Source organism: Humulus lupulus, chromosome 5, assembly GCF_963169125.1.
Source record: "Humulus lupulus chromosome 5, drHumLupu1.1, whole genome shotgun sequence".
Lineage (NCBI taxonomy): Eukaryota > Viridiplantae > Streptophyta > Magnoliopsida > Rosales > Cannabaceae > Humulus > Humulus lupulus.
In genome coordinates this window covers 178,653,134-178,659,144 of record NC_084797.1, presented here as the reverse complement: position 1 = coordinate 178,659,144, position 6,011 = coordinate 178,653,134, and the positions used below count along the sequence as shown (strand labels likewise).

At 37.8% G+C, this 6,011-nt stretch overlaps 1 pseudogene; it reads left to right on the top strand.

Moving 5' to 3' along the window:
• Positions 1 to 2,719: 2,719 nt before the first annotated feature.
• On the top strand, positions 2,720 to 5,451 carry LOC133779738 (CDP-diacylglycerol--serine O-phosphatidyltransferase 1-like; annotated as a pseudogene).
• The last annotated feature ends 560 nt before the right edge of the window (positions 5,452 to 6,011 follow it).

Sequence of the window (6,011 nt, the reverse complement as noted above, 5' to 3'; positions counted from 1 at the left end):
AGTGTGCCGGGAGGGCATAATTGGAGGTTAAGAGAATTAATGGTAAGAAATCGTGAATATGGGTATTGAATAAGTATGCGGGCCCTGTTCGGCTGGTAAGGCATAATGGTAATCTTGGCCCGTTAGGGCATAAATGTGAATGTGTGTGATAAATTGTTGAGACCACATTATTATGTGGATGGATGGATAAATATATGTGCGTGTACAGGTGTGTGCGTTTGTAGTTAGCGGCACGAGGCGATCCTAGGGAGCAAGTAGCGGGGAAAGTCACAACGGGGCTTAATAGTTGACTTTGGATAAGTCAGGGATATTATAGGTATCGGGTAATTATTTAGACTATCGGGTTATGTAAATAAATATATGGAGATATATTTGAGGTTAGGAAGTTTAGGCGGGAACATTGGGGAATTTTACCGTTTTGCCCTCGAGGACGGTTCCGGCACCCCGAGCCTCGGGCTTGACCTAAATGATAAGGTTAGATTTACTAAAAATAGAAAACAGTAGAACCACGAATAAACCGACCTTTCTTTCTCAGCTCTCTTTTCTCTCTCAAGGGAAACACAAGGGAAATAAACAGAGAAAATCAAGTGGGATTTTGAGGGGATTGAGCTAAGGATTTCTGGGAATTGAAGAGGGGATTTTGAGGTTTAACTCAAGGGTTATCCAAGTAATTGAATCAGCACTAAGGTAAGCAGTAAATTCCTTTCTTTTGGTTAGAAAATTCTGAGTTCTAGCTGGGCGTTGAGATAATTGTAACTTTGATGTTTAAGGTTGAATTTGAGCTGAAAGCTTGGGAACTAGCTGGGGTTTGGCTTAGAGAAGGTGTTCAACAGAAGAGGTAAACTCTAATTCATGATTTAAAGGTTTAAATTTAGGTTTTGACTGGTTGGTTTTGGGTGTTTGTGTTCTTGGATCTCAGAAATTGAAGATGGGATTTCTATGAGTTTTAGGCCGAGTTCTCTGTTGAATTATGTTGCTAAAGTTGTTCTGAAAGTGTTGGGAGTGATTTTTTTTGAATTAGGAAGCTTTGGGATGGTTTTGGGTAAGGTTTTAAGCTTAGAAATGGAGGAATTTCTGGGTTCGAAGGGAAGGGCTGCGGCTCTGTTCTAGAGCGCTGCGACCTTAGGATGAAGAAGAGCCAAGAAGGCTCGGCCATGGGAGGGCGCCGCGGCGCCCAAGGCAAGGGCCTCGGCGCGTGTGTGGTTCAGCATGGGTGTTGGTTCTATTTTGGGGAAGGGTCGCGGCTAGGCTTCAGGGGTCGCAGCCCTTGGTTGTACACATGAGATTTTAAAGGTTTTAGGCACGGGAAAGAGGTCTAGTGTGCTCGGGTTTGGTTTCGCCACCGTGCTTGGTGGAATTTGGAATTCCAGAAGTTAGTTTTGTACATGAAAACTTATATGTGAATATTAATGGAATCTATTATCTTGGTTGTGACTAGTTAATAAGCTAGGGCTCGGGAATGGATCGTGCTCGGGGGTCGTCCTTTCTAATTAAAGCACTTCGAATCAAGGTAAGAAAACTGCACCTGTGTATGTGGATAGGATGGGACTAAGTGTTCCCTATATTTGAATGTGTTGTTATGTGATCATGATAAACCATGTGAATATGTTGGGACTAAGAGTTCCCTATAATAGTATGAATGTCATAAGGTGGTATTATGCCACGGGGACATGTGGTAACGGCCTAAGGGTGCCAAAATCCACACTTGCGCATATGGCGCGGCTCGGACACTGGTACAGCTTATTATGCACTGAGCTCGGTTTAAGCGGGCCGGAGTCAGTGGGTTAAACAGAGGGTGCGGCCTAAGTCGTCGGCCCTGAATATTATGTGATAAGAGTGCAATATGTGATTGACTATATCTTGAATCTGAATGTATGTGCTGAATATCTGTTGTGGATTATTGTCTATGACTTAATGAGTATCTGGAGCTGGATTATTGGTTATTGACCAGTGTGTTTCCTTGAATGGACTAAGTAATGCTTTGTGGTTATTGGATTATGCTCTGTGAACTGTTTAGCTGTGAATACTGTTATGTTATGATATTATGTTTTCTTGCTGGGCTTCGGCTCACGGGTTCTACGTGGTGCAGGTAAGGCAAGTTGGCCATGGATTGGCGAGCTCTGGGGGCAAGGTGTACATTGTCAGCTGCTCGGCCGCCATGGTCAAGGATTTGTACAGGAACGGGAACCTAAAACGTATATTTTGCCATTAGAGTGGCTTGGTCATTTATTTGTAATTAGGAGTTTTGTATTTACGTTATTTAAACCCTAATTTGGGATCCCATGTAACAAACATCCGTTTTAGTAAAGTTTAACCGTTTATAAATCAAAATTCTTTTTAACCTAATCTTTTGTGTCATTAGATACACAGTTCCAACTAAATGACTTGATTAGCAAGTCTTGCACTATTTCAAACACACAGTGTACCGGTCTTGGTTATCCAGGGCGTTACAAAAAATTTTGGTCAAAAGGAATGGATATTTCATTAAAACATTAAATTATACATGGGATCCCATAATAAACGTTTACTAAGTTGTTTACATTTTCAAAAAGGTCATTACAACTGAAAAGTTACAATCCGCCGACACTACACCAAATACCCATTTCCATAACACATGAATATAATACTAATGAAAAAGTATTATGATATACTTATATATATGTGGCAAAGTAATAGAAAAAAAAGGCGGTAATTTATTTTGGGTGCCTGCCACTTGTAAAAGTTATATTTTTTCAGACTAATTCCTTCTTCGTTTTTAGAAGAAGAAGTCAATCCCTTGCTTCGGCTTCGGCCACTCGTTTTCTTCTTCAGCCACGGTGTCTCCGTTGTCAATCCCTTGCTTTAGCTTCAAATTCCGGCTTCATATCTCCTCCATCCCTCAAATCTCCTCTCTTTCTCTCTCTTGTCTTTCTCTATCTCTCGGTCACTCCGTTTCCAGTCATTAGCCTCTCTCCCTCACACCGACGACATCGTGCTCCCTCACGCCGACGACAAGGGACTCGGGATCTCAGCCAGGGAGAAGACGCCGCAGGGTCAAGCATCAGTGATCTTTTTGCCTGGTATTTAGGTCTCTCTCTCAACTATTCTTCAATTTTATTAGATTTGGTGGTGAGGGCTAGATCGGTGCAGGTGGTGGGCGACTGTGTCTTGTGCAAGGTCGGGGATAGACGGGGACTGAAGGGTGACGAATGGGTAAGATATTTTCTCATCTGTTTTTTTTTTATTTTTTTTCAAAAGAATTAGCATAAATTTTTGTGGAGAAGCATTCTTTTGATTCACTCTAGAGTCATCTACTTCAGATTCTTATCACATTTTTTTTAGCCTTTTGAAGTTATTCATTTATCTATGATTTTGTTTTTTTTATTTATATCTTATGGTAACAACTTTACATTTTCTCTCTTTCTAGAAGCGAGATGATGCTCGACAGTTTATGAAGTTTCTCCATCCGGATCTTGGTGTTGGTAATGTAGTTTAAGCTTGCAAAATTTAACTTTGCATATTATTTATGCAAATTCTTTTATTTTTCATCAGTTGAATGAGAAGCTTATGCTGATTGTTTATACTTTAGAATTCTGCCTTTGTAATTACGTGCAGAACTTCCTGAAAGATCTTATGGAGCTGACTGCCGCATATATCTTCATGAAAATCCTACAAGCAAGTTTAATAATGTTTATGTATGATTTCTTCTTCAATAATCTGTTTACTTATGATATTCTCTGATCATATCCTCTTGGTGTACTGTGTACGTCTTCTATGTTGCAGTTAAGCAGACTTCTGACTTCTCTATGTTTATAATATTTTAATTTCTATAGGAAATACTTTTTGATGAATTCGTTTTAGCTCATATTATTGGATGGTGGGGTAAAGCTATATTGCTTCGTAATCAACCTCTTCTTTGGGTGTTATCAATTGGATTTGAGATGATGGAGGTTAGTTCTTTGACAAATATAATATGTTTTATTGTGTGCCTTTCATAGTTTATTTAAATTGGTTCTGCTTTCTCCTTCTTTGAGCTGAGATTAGATGTCTTTTATGTTTCCGACAAGTGTGTTTTGAGTGCTTTGGTGGTTATGGCTGTATATTAAAGCTTATCTTGGCATTTTCAGCTTACCTTCCGTCACATGCTACCAAATTTTAATGAATGCTGGTGGGACAGTATGTTCTTGATATTTTGATCTGGAACTGGTTTGGTGAGAACTCAATTTATTAACAATTTATGCTTATAAATTGTTGAGCTCTATCCGTAGCCATAGTATTCAATTATTTCTTCTACAATATTAAGCAGATTGTGGCTATAATTTTTCATTGTCTACTATATGAGCTTTTTGTGCAAATTATGACAAGTTTCTTTTGGTGTGTATGCTGCAGGTATCTAGGCAGGAATGCATACTGTTAGGAACTTTGATGGAAAAACGTACAAGTGGGTTGGGATAAGCTGTCAGCCTAATATTATTGGAAAAGTATGCTCTAAGTTTGGTGTTTTAGTTTTGAATATATAATGGAGAGTTAATATTATTGGAAAAGTATGCTCTGATTTTGGTGTTTTAGTTTTTAATATTTAATGGAGAGTTACTAAGTTATAGCAAGAAGTTGAAAATTGGATCATATTGTTTGGAGTAGAAATACATGTGTTTTAGTGTTTTTTTTTTCATGTAAACAGAAAATCATGGATTCCCTGTACTTTTTAGCTTAAGAAATTTGCTTGTCATGTCTCATTTTCTATTTCTTGTGAACCTTTGTTATTGACACCGAGTTAGATGCATTTTTTACTGACTCAGGTCAAAAGAACACTAGAACAATTTACACCAGCTCAGTGGGACAAAGATGAGTGGCATCCCCTGCTTGGTCCATGGCGTTTCATTCAAGTTGTTAGTCTTTGTATCGTCTTCATCAGAGTAGAGCTCAACACCTTTTTTCTGAAGTTCTGTTTGTGGATTCCTCCTCGAAACCCTGTTATTGTGTATAGGTTAATATTGTGGTGGCTAATAGCAATTCCTACAATCCACGAGTACAACTCATATCTTCAAGACAGGTACACTACCCTCTTTCTCTATCTGACATAATCACTAGCATCACATCCTTTTCCTTTTCTTGAAATGAATTCATATACCCTCTTGGCCTACCATTTCCAGGGTTTTAACCTTTTCATAATCACTGTGTCCAAATTGCAGAAAACCAGCGAAAAAAGTTGGCGCATTCTGTTGGCTTTCCTTAGCTATTTGCATAGTAGAGCTTCTCATTTGCATCAAGTTTGGACATGGTATGTTACTCTGCAACTATTATCAATCAAACGATGTAACTACTGAGAATAATAACAATAATAATAGGGGGGCTCAGTATATTGAGAATAATAACAAGTGCATGTGCAAAGTGCATAGTTTGAGGTTTTCAAACAGGTTGCTGCATTTTGTTTATGCAATATTTTTTGATGGCAACTTTTCATTTGGCTAGAAAATAATTGCTGGAAAACTTGTTATATGTAGAAGTTGAACCTTGCATATAATTTTGATATTCCACTGCTCTGAAAATATTTGAAAAATGTTATACTCCAAATCCAAAACTAATACTAATCCAAAAGAAAAAAAATGAACAGAATAAGTAAAGAATAAATGAAGTACCTAACATATAATAACAAGAGTGGGCAGTAACCAAACAAATTAAGAACTGAAACAATTGCAGAAATGGAGCACCTGATTTTTTTTTCAGGTACCATTTGATCTATATAATATACATGGATATATACATGTAACATCAGCCATACATTATATATCAATGAAAAATTGAAAATAAATCTCTTGTTTCATATCAGGCAATGAGTCTATATTCCTTAGTATTACTATCTGCTATTGATATCTGATTTCCATGTCCAGGAGAGGATATTGTTGTATGCATCTGTTTGGCAATCTTGATATTATTATTTGATGATGAGGGTGAAAATAACTTAATAGCTTGTTGCTAAATTCTTATTTGCTTTCCCAATTTCCATGAGCCTGGTTCATAGCTCCTACCAG